This window comes from Podarcis cretensis (genome assembly GCF_951804945.1).
Source record: "Podarcis cretensis genome assembly, chromosome: 3".
In the NCBI taxonomy this organism is placed as follows: Eukaryota; Metazoa; Chordata; class Lepidosauria; order Squamata; family Lacertidae; genus Podarcis; species Podarcis cretensis.
Window position 1 is genome coordinate 35,957,426 of NC_137172.1, and position 22,577 is coordinate 35,980,002.

Sequence of the window (22,577 nt, forward strand, 5' to 3'; positions counted from 1 at the left end):
TTTCTGAAGTTGTGATCTCAAAATGGCAAGGTTTTTTTAAGAATAAAACTTCTTAGGTAACTGAATTTTCTTTGTTGGAAAACACAGCTGACAAATTTAGAAACAATGTTGTTCAGTGTTTACACTGGACCTGCCAGCACAAATACTTAATGAAAGGCTAGCTGACCAGGCAATGGAGTATTGGAGCAGCTCGCTCTGTCTGTCTGTCTGTCTGTCTGTCAAGTACAGTGGTGCCTCGCAAGACGGAATTAATTCGTTCCGCAAGTTTTTTCTTCTTGCGAGTTTTTTGTCTTGCGAAGCACGGTTTCCCATAGGAATGCATTGAAAATCAATCAATGCGTTCCTATGGAGACCGTCCGGGGACAGAGGGGAAGCGCCGAGCGCCTTCCCCTGTCCCCGGACCTGTTTAAAGCAAGGGGCGGCGGGGAGAAGATTGCTTCTCCCCATTGCCTGCCCCGCAATCTCCGGGGACAGAGGGGAAGGCGCACGCCTTCCCCTCTGTCCCCGGACCTGTTTTAAAGCAAGGGAAGGGGCAGCAGGGAGAATCGCTTCTCCCCGTTGCTGCCCCTTGGTTCAAAAGGGGTCCGGGGAGAGAGGGGAAGGCGCGTGCGCCTTTCCCTCTGTCCCCATTTGAAGCAAGGGGCAGAGGGGAGAAGATCGCTTCTCCCCGTTGCCGTCCCTTGGTTCAAGAGGGGACAGAGGGAAAGGCGCGTGCGCCTTCCCGTCCCCGGAGATTGCGGGGCTGGCAACGGGGAGAAGCGATCTCCCCGCCGCCCCTTGCTTCAAAAGAGGTCCGGGGACAGCGGGGAAGACGCGCTGCGCTTCCCTGCTATCCCCGGAGCTTGCGGGGCAAGCTTCGTTTTGTGAAGCAAGCCCATAGGGAGATGCATCTTGCGAAGCGGCTAAGAAAACGAAAAACTCCTTCGTCTAGCGAGTTTTTCGTCTTCTGAGGCGTTCGTCTTGCGGGGCACCACTGTATTTGGAATGGCTGCTTTAGGCAAAATTAATTAGCTGTTCTAAAAAAAGCCATCAATGAAGTTGAATTTAATACTGGTTTCACTGGAAACATTTTCCAGTATGACAAGATGCTTGGATATAATTATGTACCCAGTAAGCTGTAGCTGGAAAGGAACATCCCCTTGAAGTTGGCTGTTGATTATTTGTGTGCCTTCTGTGGTTGGATGCCTAAGAAAACTTTGGAAACTGTTCGACTAAGGTCCTACTAGAGGTTTTAATATTATTGCTATGTGAAACAAACATTTCAAAACTGCAGGCAGTTCCACAGTGGTGCTGAAATGAAACACACAGAGACAAGGGAATTTGATTTTTTTTTTTAATTGAGAGCTGTAAAATTAACTATAAATATGTTGCTGCTTATGATGATCCATGGCTAGACACCAAAAACTTTCTTTTTCTACATTGTTCTCTTTCACAATGGTCTTCAAATTACAGGAGACAGCCATCTCAGTCCATTTCCTCTCCTTTCTGAGAACAGTACGGGGCTAGCATTTCCTCCTATGAGTGTGCCTCATGTATGAATCAATCATTTTTGCCAGTTGTCGTCTACAGGGAACGGACCTTTTTCAGCTCTTTGAAGAGGACACGCTGTTTAACTATAGACAGAAAATGAAAGAAAGTTAGTTTAGGTTTTCAAAAGGCCTTATCAAACCTACATACCTGACCACTGACCAGCTCAGTCATGTGCACCTTGCCATGTGAAAATTAATGCTTTCATCAGTAGAATCACAAATGTCTGTGTACAAATGGAATCACTTTCAATTTTGAATTTTTTTGGAAGCATGAATAATCAACACCAGTTTAAAAAAACAACAGCAGAGCAGTCAAAAATACAGATGGGTATCTGTTCTTATGAATTAGAACACTGCAGGGGGGAAACAGAATTTTACTATTGTCTCCTTTTAAAACAAGGAAGAAAACATAGTCTGTGTTTACAATTCTAGTCCAGTTTACATCACTGACATACTTGGGGCTGCCTCTAAAAATGGTATAGAAGCTTCAGCTGGTGCAAAATTTGAAGGCCAAGTTGCTCACCAGAACAAGACGGTTTGAGAACTTAATGCCAATTCTGGCTGCCAATTAGTTTCTGGGCCCAATTCAAAGTGCTGGTGCTAACCTATAAAACCTTACATAGCTCAAGACCTCAATCCCTGAGCCTCTCCCCATATTAACAGACCCAGACCTGCAGTCATCACCCGAGGCCCTTCTCTATGTCCCCCATCCCTGAGAGGTTCGGTGGATGAAAATACAAGAATGGGTCTTTTTTTCTCGTGGCTCGCCGTCTGTAGTATGCTCCCCCCCCCCCGAGGTTCACCTGGTGCCATCATTACATGTCTTTAGGTGCCAGGCAAAAACATTCCTCTTTAGGCCTTTGGACATTAAATAATCTATGACTTGTTAAATATGGGATTATTATGATTCTTTAATTTTTATGTTGTGTATTGTTATGCTCTGTATTATTATTTTTTATTATGCTGCGTAAATTATGTTCTTAATGTTGTACACTGCCCAGGGATCTTCGCATAAAGGGTGGTATGTAAGTTAATAATAGTAACTTCTAAAATAGCTTTTTCAATTGCCTTATATAAGCAATGGGACCTGCAGTTCATTCTAGCTAAACATACCCACATCCTCTTTAATGTGCATGTTCCTAACTCTTTAAATGCTGAGTCTAATATGGTGGGGCAGGGGCAGTTGCACAAGGAGCAAGGCAGATGACCAGCTCCTGAATTTCTATTTACAAAGCTGATCAATATTGTCTACTGTTAATATTTTAACTCATTTGGATTGTGTCACTGAAAATCTCTTCCAGCACCACAGCATTTTCCTAACTGTGATAGTGAAATGAATGCATTTTAACATGTCAATGCAATGTCTAAATATGTGTATTTACATGTTCCTGGACTTATCACATAGACATGTGCATCATTAAAAAAAAGAATAACAATGGGCAGACGAGCTTACAGGAGCACTTAAGGCCATTGTGTGGCTTTTAAGCTAGTAAATAAGCTGCTGAATTGGCCAGTTTGCTTTTTAGCCAATAAATAAGCTGGTGAATTCATTTGTTCTGGACACTTCTGTATGCTCTTTTACTAAGTGAAAACTAAAATCCTTGCAGTTTTTACAGCTTCCATAGAGAAAAAAGGGAAGCAATTGCACCACTCACTTAAAACTGAAGAATAAAAACAATTTTTATATTTGAAAAAGCATCCTCTAAAAACAAGCTACTATTTCATATAAAATTTACTTTTACCTTTGATAAAAAAGACTAAAAGTTAATATAATTTTCATTTCAAGCCATCTTATAAAGCAGCACTAGAGTTCATGCAGCTGGGAACAGGTCTTGATTTCATCCACTGTTATGTGCCACTCCACACTCTGCCAATGTCATCCTATACAGCTCAGAGATTTTTAAAGAAAACACTGTGACCCATTGTTCCTTCTAAAACTGCCAGGATATTTCAAGGATGAATGTTTGTAATACAATTTGAATATGCATATTATTCACATTCAGTAAGTGGTTAAGATAAAATATTTATACCCCTTGTATAGCATCCCCCAACTTCTTACCTATAGGATCATATTTCAATTTAACTAACTTTTCTTCAAGTCGGCCTCTTTTCATGTTGAAAGCAAAACCTGTTCCTGCTTCACTCAACATCCGCACAAGGATATACCTAGAACGATAAACAAAAAGTGGAACAACTGCCTGCCATTTATTCTTACTGCTTTATCTTAATTCATAATATAATTTCTAGAGGCATGATTAACAATTTTAGTTTATTTTGTTCCTACTAAGTTTAGATAAAGTTACATGTTGTCAAACTTCACTATAATTATATTTGTAAAAGATTTTGTCTGATAAACTGTAAAGTACCCATCAGTGTTATAAATATTAAAGATAACAATTCCTCTATGTCATTGCTTATTACACCGAAACAAAATTAAATCAGCATTTGAAAAACACACACAACAGCTGTGCTTTCTAAAAAAGATGACCACATGGCTAAGCCCCTTCATCCATCAGACTTGAGAGACAATGGAGTGCACCTCTAGGAGTGAAGTCAGATCACTGGAGAATCATAGTGCCTGCTGTAGCTGCAGAGATAGGTAACTCGTAACTACTGCCTCCCACATTATTTTTGCTGCATTAGCAGCACCAAAGTGATCTCTCTGGGGTGCAAGCCTGGGCACTGTGTATGGAGGTTCTGGGCTGTCCAGATGACAAGACTCTCCTCTTGGCCTCACTGATGTGGTCCAAAGGAAAGGAAAGCAATATGATTGCCACCAGCTTGGCTGCACTCTCCATTATTAAGACAGGCTTACATTTACACTCTTAACAGAGCAATCCTTTGTATGTCTATTCAAAAATAAGTCCCATTTACTTCAATGGGGCTTTCTCACAGGTAAGTGTGTAAAACATTGCAGACCTAATCTTCTGAACCACAAATGATTTTTCACCGTCCAACAGATGGGTGGTTGTTATTAAGTCTCTTCATTTGGATGCTGTTGAGGCTGAGGTCAGTTTCCTTAAAACCTGTCTTTAAAGTATGCATGTTAGTAATTTGATTAAACTAGAATTAGAGGGATATTTTCAGAGCTGCAGGGGCTTAGCAACAGCTCCACTGAAGGCTGATTTTTTCGAACTCTACAAGACTATTTAACTTCTCCCCATCATCCCCACCTATTAGCAATTTGTATGCAAGGGTTTGTGCCCTCCAAAAATAAAAGCAACTTTAGAATCACTCCTTCCAGGAGGAGGAAGTCTTCCCTTGAATTTACCCAGCAGCTTAAGTGGTAAGAGTTCTGCAGCAATACTCATAATCTACCATATATAGTTTCACAGCAGAGCTCTCTATAGGCCTGAACCACTGGTATAACAAACGAAACATAACTTAAGCATTTAGTCTTCAAAAATCGAACAGAGAGTAGCCCTAAACCGTTCTTGAAGTCATTACTCCAAATTTTAATTTGATGGTGTGGCAATTATGGTAATAACTATGAATGTGTTTTTGGAAGTTACTTCAGATTAAATTTCAGTTGGGGAATAGAAACCCAAGACAGCACTGCCATTATTTATTTCATGAAATATATATACTGCTGAACTGTAAAAAACACAACAACCTCAAAGCGGTTGAAACATGGAAATGAGTGCTTCCATGAGTGTCAGGTTGTCTTGAACCATTTCAAAGACTCACTGCATAGTGCAATCACACTATACAGTCATACCTTGGAAGTTGAACGCCTTGCAAGATGAACGTTTTAGCTCCCAAATGCCACAAACCTGGAAGTGATTGTTCCAGTGTGCAAACATTCTTTAGAACCCGAACATCTGTCACAGCTTCCGATTGGCCGCAGGAGCTTCCTGAAGCCAATTGGAAGCCATGCCTTGGTTTCTGAACATTTTGGAAGACAGATGGACTTCCGGAACGGATTCCGTTCAACTTCCGAGATACGACTGTATGTAATTTTAAAGCTGAACTAGACTTGTCTCTGATCCATGAAGTCCTGTTTTTCAGAGTCGTGAGTACCACTCCCAATTCACAGAGCTGCGTCCAATTAACAGGGCAATCCTATCAGAAGCAAGTCCTAGTGTTCAGTGGGACTTACCCAGGTAAATTGTGTTAAGATTCTACCCTAAGTCATGGTCAGAGTAGACCCACTGAAATCAACAGGCAATAAGTCTACAAATTTCAATGGGCCAACTCTTGAGTATGACTTAAATAGATTCAACTCATACTTTACTACAGTAGCATTCTGTGTTTCTCTCTTCAGGCTTCAAGATTTCATTGCATATTTCTCATGAGCCCATTGTCACTATTACTCACAAGTGAAAAGTACCTTGCTCCAACAATCCAAAGCCCAACTACCTTGCTACAATAGGTACTTGCCTAACTAGCCAATACGTTTAACAAAATCATTTGCAGGCAGCATTGTTACTGAGTTATTAAACAGCACTGTCGGGCTATTGTTGTTGTTGTTTAGTTGTTTAGTCGTGTCCGACTCTTCGTGACTCCATGGACCAGAGCACGCCAGGCACTCCTGTCTTCCACTGCCTCCTGAAGTTTGGTCCCGCAGTTTAGGGCTATATCAGGCCCCAATTCCTCATACACATTGCTCACATGAAATATTCTGTGGACAAGTCCTTTCCAGTTGTAGAAGAATGGCAGTGACACGTCTACAGATAAGCAAGAGTCTACTGCAGAAAATCCACAATCTCCATAGACAAAAACACCAAGACCGCACTGGGACACTGATAACTGCAACTACAATGCTAGGCAAAACACAACCATAGTAGTTGGGAGTTTTCACTTACTTTGATTTGCTCTTGGCCACTGGTTTTGCAGAATAGAAAAGAAAAAGAGAAATTATTTTACCATCATGTTTCTTATCAAAATTATACCTGCTGAGAAATTGTTTTATTATTTAAAGGCATTTCTAAATGCAGAAAGATACACCAAACTACGCCAAGATAGAACTACTGTTTAATTGTTTGTGTGTAAGTGTTTTTCCATCTGAAGCAGATTGGTCAGAAAGCTGGAACAGAGCTGGGTTCCAAAGCTCTAAATCCTCAATCAGCATGGACAGTGGCCAAGGATAACAAGTTGTAGCCCAACATCTGGACAGCCACAGGTTCCTCCATCCCTCTTCTAAAGCAATAGTGCTATGCCATTCTAATTGTTTTCACTAAGAAAGTTCATCGATAGCACTACAACACCTCTTAAGAGTCAATATTTCATTCTGCCACACAGCTTTGCTTCAGACCTTCCCCAATTTATGCCTTGTCTTTGTTAATCTCTTATTCCATCTTCTAACACAATTCATTGGGAAGAGTCCCTATTTGCCTGCCAAAATATATACTTTTCAGTAGGCATATTAACTTTCTATTTATTTATTTTTATTGCATTTATATCCTACCTTTTCTCCAATGAGCCCAAGGTAGTATACATGGTCCTCCCCCTCATTTAATCCCCACAACAACCCTGTGAAGCAGGTTGGGCTGAGAGGCAGTGACACTAAGAGGCATGCTCTGCATTCATAATACTTCCATCTATCCCAAAACAAAATCCTGATGTGGAAAACAAACTGCAGCAAGCTATAATTCAATGGATAACATGAATAAAAACTATTTTCTCTAGTTGTGAAAACCACAGGGAAATGATGGAAATTAGTGCTATGTAGATCAATCTTATATTTTTTTCCAACTGCTGGTGAATGAAGCTAAGGGGCTCTAGGCACACTTTTAAGGTATGACCTTAAAAAAACCATGTGAACATGAAAATGTGTAGGTCAGGAAAACTCACGAAGGAGCTAGCATTGGCCATGGTTTCCTGGCAAAGCATGCTCAATGGCAAACTTGGGTTTTCCTTTTTATAACGCCTAATGGACTTAACTGTCAGGGGTCCTTTACCTTTACTGCGATATTTAGAAGAAACTGCATCCTGCCCATCTGAGTGAGCAATACATGAAGCTTCAAAGAACGCTGGCCATCTGTGTCAGCATCTTGCTTACAGATTTTTGCCTTGATGTGTATAGTATGGTACATTATTCATGTGTATACCATAGCTACCTTTTTAAAATACAGGGAGCTCGAGTGCTGCATTGGGTGATAATGTTAATTAGGTTGGGGGGCCGTGTTCAAATCCCCACTCGGGTGAGTCAGCCACCGATTGATTCTCAGCCTAACCTTCCCCGTTGGACTGTCATAAGTATAAATTGGGGAGGAGAGGAAAGAGAAGGAGCAGGAGAGAACCACGCAAGCTGCTTGGAGGAAAGGCAGGGGAAAGCATTTAACGGAAGACGAAGGTGCTTTCCGGGGAAAAGTAATACAAGGGGTCGTATCGAGCTGCCCTGTTTCATCAAGTGACCTTGGATCAAGTGTCACAGGCGAAGTGACCCCTGCGAAGTACAGTGGTACCTCAGGTTAAGTACTTAATTCGTTCCGAAGGTCCGTACTTCCGAACCTGAAACTGTTCTTAACCTGAACCACCACTTTAGCTAATGGGGCCTCCCGCTGCTGCTGCGCCGCCAGAGCACGATTTCTGTTCTCATCCTGAAGCAAAGTTCTTAACCCGAGGTACTATTTCTGGGTTAGCGGAGTCTGTAACCTGAAGCGTATGTAACCTGAGGTACCACTGTACTGAAAAGGTAAGGAACTCTCACTGTGAGGAACTACAAGCCCCGGCCCACCCAACCCTTCTCCATCCCAGTAGCGGCGCTTTCTCTACCCAGGTACCCCCGGGAACCATGGCGCCTCGGCCCAGGGCCATCCATCCCGGGGGCGCGGCAGGCAGCCGTTTCCCCAAAGGGCCCTTCCGCCTTTTCCCGCCCACTCACAATTGGCCACGGTCAGAAACATGGCGGCGGCAACAACGACAGCCGGGCTCCGCCGCCCACGAAGGCTTAGCCAGCCGTCCGCCTCAGACCAACCGCCACCCTTTAGCGCTTCCGGGGCGTGCTCGTTTCCACTTCCGGGTCCCAAGCCACTGCCCGGCTCACCCTGAGGGGGGAAACGAAAGCGCTCGATAAAGCTCCTCCCCCTTGCTTCCCATTCGCGCGCTCTCCGGCGTTGGCCCCGCCCCTAAGCCTCTTCTTCTTGCTTTCTAGGGCCCGTTCCCGCCTCCTTCACGACGTTGTCGCTTTACAGCTCTTCTGGACAAACTGCCTGCAGTTCGCTTTGAGAGTCGTCTCTCCAAGCAGCCTCTGTGTAAATAAATAGTATAAATAAATCAGTATAAATAGTGTGATTTTTGTGTGTTTTGAGTAAATGACCATACAGATCAGCTTGTGTCGGAGGCAGGGGATTGCAGACCTTAGTATTGCGACGCCCCAGTCATTTGTCTTCCATCTACGTAGAACTGCATTGTCCACAGTTGGGGGCGATGAACGTTTTCCTAAATTTTCTCTCCTTTTTATCTCATGGTCGGACCGTCATCTGCATCCCTAAGACTTGCCTGCTTCACTCACCTCTAGGGTTGCATAAACCCAGAGTGGGGTTGCATCTGTCCCTGAGTATTTTAGACGCACCTAAAAATAGGGTTAATAAATTGCCATGCCATACCATACAAGAAGGGGACACAGGTGTCGCTGTGGATTAAACCACAGTGCCTAGGGCTTGCCGATCAGAAGGTCGACAGTTTGAATCCCCGCAAGGGGGTGAGCTCCTGTTGCTCGGCCCCTGCTCCTGCCAACCTAGCAGTTCAAAAGCACGTCAAAGTGCAAGTAGATAAATAGGTACCGCTCTGGCAGGAAGGTAAACGGCGTTTCCGTGCGTTGCTCTGGTTCGCCAGAAGTGGCTTAGTCATGCTGGCCACATGACCCGGAAGCCGTATGCTGACTCCCTCGGCCAATAAAGCGAGATGAGTGCCGCAACCCCAGAGTCGGTCACAACTGGACCTAATGGTTAGGGGTCCCTTTACCTTTACCTTACCATACAACAACTGCATTTCCCAGACAGGCAGTAATAATGGGAGGAGGGAAACATGTGGCTTGAAGCCTGTGGAAGCATGTCTACCATGGTAACTCAGCCTTTTAACATTACAGTATTTATTTGGTCAGAATGTGAGGCTGGCAGATGAAGTTGTTGAAAATGCCAGTGCCCATTTCTCTGACCCACACACTTTTTAACTGATTTCCTTTTGTGGTTTTCCACAAGTTCAGTGCACCCTTCTAACTTGTGGAGAAGCTGTGTTTTTCAGTACATCAGAGACTGAGATCTTTGGGCAGATTGAGGCCCAAAGAGAGGCAGGATTATGCAAGCAACTATCAATCCTGACAAAGAGAATGAAATCTGTCCCTCAGACTGCAGCAGAGAGAGAAATGGGAAGTCGGTCACGCTGCTGGTTCTTCGGAAACACCAGCTTCATCAGGCTTCTCTTCTCCCTCAACTCAGTCCATTCCTGTTAGTGTTGTTAGTATATATTTATATTATTATTTTGTATATACCTTTTATTGAATTTTAAACCTATACCACACTTTGACCAAAATAACCCCTGGCATACAGCAGAATATTACATCACAAAAATTCAGCCCCGAGAAGGTCAGCATGCAGAAAAGAGAAATGTTCAAAGCAACCAAAAAATGACTGTCTTCAAGAATCCAGGGTTGTCCTTGTTCATAGAGGTAATAAAGCTATACCAGTGTGTTTTAAATAGGTCTTTAGGTCTTTGTCTTTTTGTTAGGCACACTTTATTAGTAAATTTCTCAAACAAGAGCCAATTCCAATGTTTTATTGAGCCAGTAGTTAAATATATTCCTTTTAAGTCCTTCCAAGCTTTAGCTATCACCAGTCTGGCTGCCAGCAGGAGGTAACCAATATGACGTTTAAATAAGATGTCTAATTTTTGCCCTTGGAACATATTTATTAATGGATCTTGACAATCTTTTGTCCAGTGATTTTAAACCTTCAAAAATAGACTAGGTCAAGGGTCCTCTATTCACTCTTCCTTATCCATTCAACAGCTGATTGGTACTGAGATGGTGCCTTCCCAAACTTCAGTAGATCTTTGGGTGTGTCAGCAGCTGGTAGTGGTATGTGGTTTTATTTTCCCCATCGCATGCACCTGTCCTTTATGCCACTTTAGAAACATATGACATATGTGTTTGTCTGTATTGTGGAGTTTAGAAAGGCACAAAATATACTTTTGTCCAAATATCTGGCCTCTGCGTGTATTCCATGTCACCACAGGATCAGAATGTGAGCAGGCGGCCCAGCAATCAGCTCCCCAAAGCTGTCATTCTGTTCACATCAGGGAGGAAATTTCACTGAACTCAGTGAGTTTGCTTCTGCATAAACATGCTTAGAACTGGACCGTAAGAAGGATTTTTTTTCTCCTTTTAAAATTTTCAAAAATATGCAAATGGATTGCTGCTCTTCTCCCTACAATACCATTTATCCCTAAACTCTTCCCAATCCCTATTTACCTTTCCTTCTTGCCCTCTGCTGTTCTAATCTTTGACAGTTTTCAAGTAATTTGAAACCACATATTGGGAACTTTTAAAGTCATCATTGTGCACATTTCTGAACACAGCACATGGCATCATAGACTGACATTTTTTTGTAGCCCCATAAGGGCATTTTGACTAGTGACAACGTGAATATAAAATTGACATTGACTAGAAGGTGCTTTTGGGACGCAGGTGGCGCTGTGGGTTAAAGCCTCAGCGCCTAGGGCTTGCCGATCGAAAGGTCGGTGGTTCGAATCCCTGCGGCGGGGTGCGCTCCCGCTGCTCGGTCCCAGCGCCTGCCAACCTAGCAGTTCGAAAGCACCTCCGGGTGCAAGTAGATAAATAGGGACCGCTTACCAGCGGGAAGGTAAACGGCGTTTCCGTGTGCGGCTCTGGCTCTGGCTCTGGCCAGAGCAGCGATGTCACGCTGGCCACGTGACCCGGAAGTGTCTCCGGACAGCGCTGGCCCCTGGCCTCTTAAGTGAGATGGGCGCACAACCCCAGAGTCTGTCAAGACTGGCCCGTATGGGCAGGGGTACCTTTACCTTTACCTTTAGAAGGTGCTTTTGACTTTAAAATTAAATGGTTCTCTTTTACATTTTAGCTTGCATTAACAACATTCACAAGCTGCACGAGCTACATGAGAGAAACTTAAAGGGCATTTTTTAGTGCCAGTATGAGCTGTCTGCCAGTGGAACGGTCTCTCTCAGGAGGTGGTGGACTCTCCTTCCTTGGAAGTTTTTAAGCAGTGGTTGGATGGCCACCTGTCACTGATGCTTTACAAAAGTGCCCATAATTCTAAGAAGTTAGTGAATGTTTGAAATGATTGAATGCTAGAAATTACTAAATGCTTGGAGTCTTCCCTTGGGATTGAAGTTGTAATGCATGACAAAGGTTGTTGATGACCCATCAAAAGAAGATGCTTGTGTCTGAGAGATGAAGGTTGCCATCTTAACATGGGTGTGATGACACACAGGAAAAATGTTGTCCCTCTGAAGAAGGGGATGAGCAGACAGAAGGGGAGGGGCTGTATTTGGCAAGGTGTTCTGGGAACAAGAAGGAGGAAGTAGGAGAACGCCATATTGCACCTGCTAGATGAGGCTGCAACAAGAGACCAGACTGGCTGCTGCTTTGGACCTAAGCTTGCTGAAGCTATGAAGAGAGCAATGAGAGACCCTCTTGGGATGTAATGTTCTGCACCCCCTCCACTGAAGGCTTTAGGTGTAACAATTTGTAAAATAAACCATATTTCTTACAGACACTGGTGTCCACTGTGCCTTGATTTCCCGATGGAAACACAACCCTGGGTGAGTGCCTGGAGCCCCCTGGAATCTTGCAACCACACAGCAGAGATTGCAGGTGGCACTGTGGTCTAAACCACTGAGCCTCTTGGGCTTGCTGATTAGAAGGTTGGCGGTTCGAATCCTTATGAAGAGATGCTCTCCCCTTGCTCTATCCCAGCTTCTGCCTATGTAGCAGTTCAAAAGAACACCAGTGCAAGTAGATAAATAGGTACCGCTGTGGCAGGAAGGTAAATGGCATTTCCATGAGCTCTGGCTTCCATCACGGTGTTCCGTTGTGCCAAAAGCGGTCTAGTCATGCTGGCCACATGACCCAGAAAATCTGTCTGCGGACAAACACCGGCTCCCTCAGCCTGAAAAGCGTGATGAGTGCCGCAACCCATAGTTGCCTTTGACTAAACCTAACCATCCAGGGGTCCTTTACCTTTACTTTATAATGCTGCTATGGCAGATTATTGTACAGACAATGGGAGATGGGTTATTTCTCTTCCTTTCATGTTAGAGAAACGTAGTGTAGGAATTAATATTGATTCACCAGGCCTTTGAATGTTCTGCAGTTATCAATGCAACAAATATATGTCAGCTTGACATGCTGAAAGCACATTAATGAGGCCAAGAATGAATGCATAATAACAGCTAGTTAATGTGATATTATGTGGCATGAAAACAAATGGCTGACAGTAAAACCGAGTTCTGGAGTAACATGACATCCTCATTGGGAGTTGATTTGACAGGTCTATTGGTGGCCCTGCTGATTTTGTTTTACATGTTCTGCCTTGTTTCCATTTCAGCTATATACAAGCAAAACTTATTATCAGTGTTCTGAACAGTCCTTTAGAAACCTATATCCACTGCGCAAAAAATAGGCTTTCAAGGAACATGTTAAATTGGAGAGGGAACATTTGGGGTGATCAGATAGTGCTGCCATTAGGATCCTTTTGTCTGATCCTCTTTCGTTGCCTCCTTTGGAGCAAAACCTGAAATGTGATCTGACTGCAGAATTTGTAGAATCTTAAAGCAACACTCAAGATGGTTTATTTCAGCCAAGTTGGGAGTTAAACTCCTTTGCATCTTAAGACATCGTCAACCAGTTTCATTTTTTTAAAAAAACTATCTACCTATCTGCAAAGAGTTGGTTATTTCACTACCTACCCCCTACCCCGCATTGATGGCAAAGAATGAATTAAGAACAAAGAGTTTTGATGTGAATTTGGCACATCTTCTCAAAAGGGATTGAATTCTATTTTACTTTTTCTTCAGCCTCAAGGGGGGGAGAGCACATATCTCCACATTTATTTATTTGAATTCTTTATATGCTGCTTTTGAGACAAACCTCACAAGGTGATTTCGCAAAAGATGATTACAACAAGAAGCATCTATTGAAAAGATGTTACAGTAAAGGGAACAAGCTGTAGTAACGGCTCCTTCTCCACACCCTGCAGGGCAAGATGGTTCTGCAGAAGTTTCTGTGGTGACAGTTGGATGAGGGAGGAGCCACCACATCTGGGAGCTGAGGGGTGGCAGTTCAACAGGCTGTTTTCCTTTTCCTTTTCCTCCTTTCATGGCAAAAGGGTCCTTCAGAAACTATTCTTGTGGCTGTTGGGGGGAACTGAATGGTGTTGATATAATGCTGACTGTGAGGGAGTTGAGTTGAGTTTAGAAGATACAGTGGTACCTCGGGTTAAGTAATTCGTTCTGGAGGTCTGTTCTTAACCTGAAACTGTTCTTAACCTGAAGCACCACTTTAGCTAATGGGGCCTCCCACTGCCGCTGCGCTGCTGGAGCACGATTTCTGTTCTCATCCTGAAGCAAAGTTCTGAACCCGAGGTACTATTCTGGGTTAGCGGAGTCTGTAACCTGAAGCGTATGTAACCCGAGGTACCACTGTAGCATTCTACAATTGGACAAGGCATGTGTATAATTATGAAACTGAGAGAGTCTTTCATGGCCCATATCTGCTTTGGCAAGCACGCAGACATTCAAATTCAAGTTCCCTCAGCGTTGTCACTCACAGACCTTTGGTCTGACTCAGGATAAGGCTGCTTCCTAAAGGGAAACTTTGCATTCCTCGTCTCTCGCCCCAAACATACTTCACATTATATATTTTCAAAATTGTGGTATACAGCTTGTGATACGCAGCAGTGAAGAGGCCAGACAGTCTGGCTCTGCCTAACCTTCCTGGTTTCAACAGTCACTGGAGATCTTATGGAGACAGGCTCTGTCTTTTCCACAGTGATGTGCTCCCATATAGACTCATTTCAAAAGAGATTTTTAATAATTATTTTTAAAAATACATTTTCTTTACTCCCCTCACTAGATGATTTGATTACAAAATGCATAATGTAGAATATTAGCCATTTTGGGTATAGAAACACAATGTGAAACAGCATGTATCAGGAAAAGAATAGTAATATTAATACTGCCTGTGGTCACTGGGAGACAATAATAGCAAGGCAGGGATAAGCTTTTTTGGGTTTCTTTCCTAGTATTAATAAGTATTCATCATTTCCTCTCTACAGAAAAAAAAAATCTAAGAAAATAAACCTTCAATATATGGTTACTTTAAATGTAAAGGTTCATCATTGTTCCACCTAATGTGTATGTCTTTAAGGGGCCAGAGCAAGGGCCAGAGCAAGATAACGAGACCCAGCTTTACAGCTGTGAAACATAGCAGGTGCTGCTGAGTTGTACTGATTAAGGTGTGTCAGCATTTGGTTGTAGTATATAAGGAGCAGCACCTAGCTCTCCCATTACCCTGGGGGTTGGGTTGGTGGTTGGGTCTGGTTTGTTGTTAATGTATTTAGTGTATAAGGAGTTTTTGTTTTTTCGTAATTAAAACCTTGTTTAAGTTATTTTTGAGTCCCTTTCTTTTTAATGCATGATCTCCCCAGCAAGCTCTCTGCAGCGCTACCATACTGCAAACAGCCAACATCTTTGGTTATGGGCCCAGCTGCTGAGTGGATGACTGCATGTTTTTGGACTCTGAGAAAGGTTTGAAAACTCCTTCTCCTGTTAGTTTAGTTTTTGTGGGTCTGGAAGATTTCCAGAATGGTTGACCGGGTTCCTGAAGCTGAGAAGGCTCTGGTCTTCCCACAGCTAACAGATGAGAACTATAGTTTATGGTCTTTTCGGGTGGAGGCGCTTTTGACCTCTAGGGAAGTATGGACCTATGTGACTGATGACCCTCCTGACCCTGTAACTAATGCTTGGTCGAAAGGAGATGCGAAAACCAGGGCAATAATTAATTTGGCAGTCAGCGACCAGCAAGTAGTCTACATAAGGAATAAGAAAACTGCCAAAGAAATGTGGGACAGTCTTGCAGCAGTGCATGTTAGAAAGGAGTCAGCGTCTGCATTGACGTTTTTCAAGCAGCTGTACCAGACGAAGTTGCAGCCTGGTGGTGATTTGGCAGCACACTTGAGACGTCTGGAGGCAATACGTGGCGAATTAATTCGAAGGGACATGGACATACCTGATATTCAGTATGTTTTTATCATTCTTTGTTCCCTTAATGAGGACTTTGATGGTATAGCTAGCCAGATATCTGCCGTCCCACCAGCACAATTAACTGTGGAAGGGGTGACGGCAAGATTAATGGGCGAGTTGGATAGAAGGGAGGCTTGTGCCATAAGCACTCCTATTTCCAGAAGTAATGAGGAACGCCATATGCAAACTTGTGGTGATACAACTGCATTTAAAGCTGCCAAGCGTTGTTGGTTCTGCAATAAGCAAGGACATTTTGCAAAGGACTGCAGATCCAAAAGAAAGCAAAGTACTCCTAAGCCTGTTTCTGCTCGTCAGTCATGGTTGTCATCTCAGCGGCCAACATTGCACCGTAAAGACAGAAATGAGCCGCGAGCTTTTCATGCTCGGACTGCAGATCATAAAAGAATTAAAGGTGCCAAGTGGAATTCTTTTATTGTGGACTCAGGAGCTTCTCACCACGTTTGCAACAATCGAAGCTTGTTTATTTCTTTCGAAGAGGAAATTGGTAATGTACATTTAGCCAATTCACAAGTCTTGCAGTCACTTGGCAGAGGTACTGTTAAACTTGACTCTTTAAACATTACAATAGCGAACTGCATTTACTGCCCATCAGTGGACAATTTATTATCAGTAAGGTGTTTTGCTCGTCAAGGCATAAGTGTGCGTTTCTTAAATTCAATGTGTGAGTTTTTTGAGGGGAACAAACGTCTATTGTATGCCCGGGACTCTGATGGTTTATATAGACTGTATTTTCGCACCTACTCCCAATCACCTATAAATTGCAGAGCAGCACAGTCAAGCCAGGGGTTGAGGAATGTAAGGCCACATTCTGGGTCTGTCCATGAGGCGCACAGAATTCTGGGACACTTGAATTTTGCTGATGTAATTAGGACGAAGAATATTGTTAATGGCCTCAACTTAAAACCATGTAAATTCTTTATGCAATGTCTATCCTGTTGCAAGAATAAGATTAAGGTTGCACGCAAGGGTAGATGCTCAGATAGGAAAGTAACTGAGCCATTTGAGCGTGTACATTGTGACTTAGTTGGGCCACTCCCGCCATCATTAGGAGGTTCTAAGTACTGGCTCACTCTCATAGACCAGTATAGTAGATATTGTTGGACTTATGCAATAGCTGAGAAGTCCCAAGCATTTGAGAGGTACAAAGTTTTTTGCAACTGGGTAAAAACGCACTTTAACAAACCAATTAAGAACCTGTTTTCTGACCGGGGCGGGGAATTTGTTTCTGAGGATTTTGAGAAATTCCTGGAAGCGCAGGGGACTACTCATGAGTTATCTTGCCCCCGAAGTCCCTGGCAAAATGGGCTTGTTGAAGTTGTGCAGCGTGACCTGCAGGCAGGGGTTAAAACTTATCTGCACGATGCTAATCTGCCCAAAGACTTTTGGGCTGAAGCGCTCAATGCCTTTTGTTATGTTAGAAATCGCAGTTATCATTCTGGTTTAGATGTCACCCCCTATGAGAAGCTGTTTAAAAAACGCCCTAATCTGAAATACCTACGCATTTGGGGTTCAGATGTAATTATGCATTACCCCGCTAAGCAGAAACTGGGTGAGCGTAGTGTTCAGGGAAAATTAATGGGCTACCAGCAGGGGGCGTACAGAATTTACATACCAGCAACTGGCAAATTTCATATTACCAGAAGCATGATACAAACTGTAAATTGGAATGGAGTTGCTGTTTTCCAAGATACTGACGGTATAGATAGTACTGAGGAAGAAGAGGAAGAAGCAGCAGCAGCAGGAAATGGTGATTCTGAATTAATGGAAAGAGACGAAAAGCCTGTTGAATCTGATAATTTGTTTGATGATTTAAAGTCACAGGCACCCGAGGGGAGGTTAGATTCTCTTGATTTTTCTGACCGTGAGCTTAGCCTACAGGCACCTCTTCAGTCTGACAATGATGATTTACAACCTGAAACTAGTGGTTCCCTTAGTCCTATTAAGTCTGAGGAGTCTGACTCTCCTTCCGGACTGAGACGTTCAGATAGAAAGAGGCAGAAGCCACAACGATTTGCAGATGAACATTTTAATACTGTGTATGCCAATAAGGCGGTTTTTGAGCCAAAAAGCTACAATGATGTTCAGAATTTACCTAAGCACCAAGCTGCAAATTGGTATAAAGCTATGAACTCTGAGATAGCTTCTTTAAAAGAGCATAACACTTGGTCTCTTGTACCACAAACCCCAGATATGAGACTTATTGATTCAAAATGGGTTTATAGAGTTAAATTGAATGACAAAAATGAAGTTGTAAGGTACAAGGCAAGATTAGTTGCTAGGGGTTTTCAACAAATTCCAGGCGAAGATTATGATTTGTGTTATTCACCAAGTGTAAAATATGAAACAGTTAAGCTCTTGTTAAAAGATGCATCACAACGTGGACATTCTGTTTATCATCTAGATATAAAAACTGCATATTTGTTTGCAGATTTAAAAGAAGAAATTTTTATGCGTGTCCCTGAAGGCATAGACGCCGCTGAAGGTTTGGTATGCAAATTAAATAAATCCCTTTATGGTCTGCACCAAAGTGGAAGGAATTGGCACCAAACTTTAGCAAAAGAATTGCTGGATATTGGTTTTTCACAAGGAAAGGCAGACAATTGCGTGTTTATAAAGGAAAGGGCAAACTCTGTAACAAAGATGTGTGTGTATGTAGATGACGTGTTAATTTCTACAAAAACTAAACAGGAATATGAAGAGGTAGTTTCACAGTTACAGAAGAAATCTGATGTGGTGGAATTAGGCATAGCTAAAAATTACTTATCCATGCAAATTGAGAAAGGCAAAAATGGATCTTTTCTGGTTCATCAAACTGCAAAGATTGATGACCTTGTTGAAATGCTACGTTTGCAGTTTGTAAAGAAACTAATTGCTGATGAAATGATTGTATTTGAATATGTTCCAGGTAACAATCAAATTGCGGACATTTTTACAAAAGCACTTCCAAAGGTTACGCATGAAAGACATGTACAAAGTATGCTTTATGTTTTTGTTCCACAATGATGAACCGCAGGGGAAATGTTGAATGGTTACTTTAAATGTAAAGGTTCATCATTGTTCCACCTAATGTGTATGTCTTTAAGGGGCCAGAGCAAGGGCCAGAGCAAGATAACGAGACCCAGCTTTACAGCTGTGAAACATAGCAGGTGCTGCTGAGTTGTACTGATTAAGGTGTGTCAGCATTTGGTTGTAGTATATAAGGAGCAGCACCTAGCTCTCCCATTACCCTGGGGGTTGGGTTGGTGGTTGGGTCTGGTTTGTTGTTAATGTATTTAGTGTATAAGGAGTTTTTGTTTTTTCGTAATTAAAACCTTGTTTAAGTTATTTTTGAGTCCCTTTCTTTTTAATGCATGATCTCCCCAGCAAGCTCTCTGCAGCGCTACCATACTGCAAACAGCCAACAGGATGCAGCTAAGTTATTAAGAGGTGGGAAGCAACACAAGCTTAATTATTCTAGTGGAATCTAGGAAACCTTTTCAAGGATGGTTGCCAAATGACAAGTAAAAAAAACTGATCTCGAAGGGTTCTGTTTGTTTCAGGCTAGTTGCCAGGAAAGCAAAGGGGAAAGGTCAATTTCCCAACCCACCGTTATCAGTCATTTTATGTTTAACACTATAGACCTTAAGAGCTTTTGCACTGAACTCTGCTTCTAGACCTTCCTGGTACTACAAGCTCCTTTCTCCACCCCAGATCCTCTTGATTTCAAAAGCTGTCAAACCTCCTTTTGGCCTAATAAATATGTGGTGCAAATCCAAATCTAAAGATTAAAAGAACACACTGCTCTACAGAAGCAAAAGCCATGGCACTTAAGGAAAATATGAAGATAGAAAAATTGGGTGTGTCTGTGTGTGTTGTAGTGAGCATTTCATATAATAAATGTTTACCAAACATTTGTAATGTTCTAACTTCCACGGCGCTGTGGGTTAAAGCCTCAGCGCCTAGGACTTGCCGATCGAAAGGTCGGCGGTTCGAATCCCTGCGGCGGGGTGCGCTCCCGCTGCTCGGTCCCAGCGCCTGCCAACCTAGCAGTTCGAAAGCACCTCCGGGTGCAAGTAGATAAATAGGGACCGCTTACCGGCGGGAAGGTAAACGGCGTTTCCGTGTGCGGCTCTGGCTCTGGCTCTGGCTCTGGCTCTGGCCAGAGCAGCGATGTCACGCTGGCCACATGACCTGGAAGTGTCTCCGGACAGCGCTGGCCCCTGGCCTCTTAAGTGAGATGGGCGCACAACCCCAGAGTCTGTCAAGACTGGCCCGTACGGGCAGGGGTATCTTTACCTTTACCTTTACCTTTAACTTCCACTCCACCTAAGTCTCATACATGGCTCAAGACCAATCTCAGAGGCCCTGTTCTGTGTCTCCACCACCACCTGAAGTAGGTGGGTGATGCCTGGAGACAGATATTTTCTGTTGTGACAGTCTCTAGGGTGCCAAGGCGGGTCTTGAACCGGGGCCCCTAGAAACTAGCAATCACTACTTGGCTGAGCCTTTAAGGAAAGAGTGCAGCCTCAGAGGCGTTGTTTATTTCCCCAACCATGGATCAGGGCGATGGGGGAGCAAACCATGGAAACCAGTCCTGGGTGGAATCTACACACATATAAAAAATGCTGTGAAAATGCTTTAAAAAAAAGTTTTGAAAAACACATTGAAATTGCCATCACTCACTGTCACCATCTACTGTCATATTTGTATATTGCACTTTACAACACACTTAAAACATTTTAATTGCAGCTGTACAGTGGTACCTCGGGTTACATACGCTTCAGGTTACATACGCTTCAGGTTACAGACTCTGCTAACCCAGAAATAGTACCTCTGGTTAAGAACTTTACTTCAGGATGAGAACAGAAATGGCGCGCCGGTGGTGTGGCGGCAGCAGGAGGCCCCATTAGCTAAAGTGGTGCTTCAGGTTAAGAACAGTTTCAAGTTAAGAACAGACCTCCGGAACGAATTAAGTTCTTAACCGGAGGTACCACTGTATAGCTGAGTCCCCTGGTCATATGTTCTATAATAGCGTTTGGAGATAAGCCTAAAGAGGGATAGAGAGAAGGAGCTGGGCATTAGTTCGGGCTCCAGCATGGTGCAGAGCCCTTCTTTAAGGCCTGAAAAACATTACAGTGACACAGTGAAAAAGGCATGGCATTTGTCTAGTTTTATTAAGGAAGATGCACTCAAAAATTGGTTTCACGAAGTCAGCACAATCCTCTCGCTTTTTACAGGGCAGACATACCACTGCCATACAGCTGTTGTTCTTCTGTGTTCTCCTGGAGTTTTCCCCTTATTTTCTCAAACTACAGTGGGGAAATCAGAGAAAAACCAGAAGAGTCGTCCTCAGGGGTGGGTGGTCTTCTTCTTTTTCTTTCCTCAGGCCTTTTATAGTTTAGCTTAATTTACCCTTTCAACATAGCTTTGATGTTGGATTTTTACTGTTTGTTTTGTCTGAATATTGCAGTGTTTTTATTGGTAAGCTGCTCTGGGAGCCAGCACTAACGGGCAAGTAAGAAATTATTTAAATAAATAAATATAGAGATAATGGAGAACTGGGATAAGATAATGCAGTGAATGATCTTAGCGTTATTTAACCGTAAGTATATTGTGGGTCATAGCCTGCTGGTTAAAGACCAATGGTGTATAGAACTAAGCTTTTGTTGTTGTTGTTTTTTAAGGCAGCTATTTCGAGCATGAAGTTACCTGTTTCAACAGAGAATATGCCCGTTTCAAAAAAAGAAAAAAATAAATGAGAGAAAGAGCCTTTCAGGATCATGCCAAGCCTTTTTCCTGAGTACAGAAAATAAAAGGCCTGTCACGTTGTGATTGCAATGTTCCTTTCCTTTCTAGAATTCATCATTGTGTACATGATCCCCTGTGTGCCTTCAGGATGCAACCAGGTCCTTGTTCTTTGCCAAACAGGTGTGGCTCTGTTCCTGGCACTCGCTAAGAAGGCAAGGGAGTCACCTGCAATGTTGGCAGAGAAAACCCTGCACCTGTAACCTAGCTGTTGAGGTGAAACCCTCAAGAGAAAGAAAGAGAGATCAATGAAGAGATGAGTGGTAGGCTAAATATACCAGAACAATGTAAATATTGGCCTGGTGCTCCTATTTTCTATGTGCTCTTAACTGTCAGTTGCCAGAGCATAACAAATACTAAGAAAAAGAGATCAGGGCACGAAACTCGCATACATTTCCCAGCGGTTCGTGTTAGCTTCCCACAGTAAATAAGCAGGCAGCTAGCCAGGCCAAGAAGCGCAAGGCAGCCCATGCTCGGTGCATCCTTTGCTCATACAAGTAAGCATGCTTTCATGTGGCAGTATGGTTGCCTTGGTCAGAAGTATCTGTTTTCTTTTCCCATATCTGCAAAGGGCTCAGCCACACTTCCACCTCTGCTTTCCCTGGGGGTAACCTACTGTTCACTGCTAAATCACAACAAACATCGATTAGTTTTTCTGCGGATTGACTTGGTTCGGATTCAGTGGTAAAAAGGGTTTTCAGGGGTAAAGTGGCAGGACAAATGAAAAACCGCACGGACCTTTGCCTAGAAAGCCTGGGACAAACCAAAATCCTCTCAGACATGTGCTTTCTAGACTCAGGACAAGCAGAGGTGTGGCCATGTCCTTAGTAGCATGGCAGCCTCTTCCCAGAGAGATGTTCCCATGGCACCAGGGAGCATGGGAACATTCCAGTCACATAAAGGTAAAGGGACCCCTGACCATTAGGTCCAGTTGTGGATGACTCTGGGCTTGCGGCGCTCATCTCGCTTTTTTGGCTGAGGGAGCCGGCATACAGCTTCTGGGTCATGTGGCCAGCATGA

General features: G+C 43.2%; 1 long non-coding RNA gene across 1 annotated transcript; it reads right to left on the bottom strand.

Moving 5' to 3' along the window:
- Positions 1 to 3,810: 3,810 nt before the first annotated feature.
- LOC307212269 lies at positions 3,811 to 6,134 on the bottom strand. The gene is made up of 2 exons (XR_013836922.1): positions 5,475 to 6,134; positions 3,811 to 4,873 (listed from the first exon to the last, which is right to left on the bottom strand). It is a non-coding gene; the product is annotated as an uncharacterized lncRNA (long non-coding RNA).
- Positions 6,135 to 22,577: the final 16,443 nt, after the last annotated feature.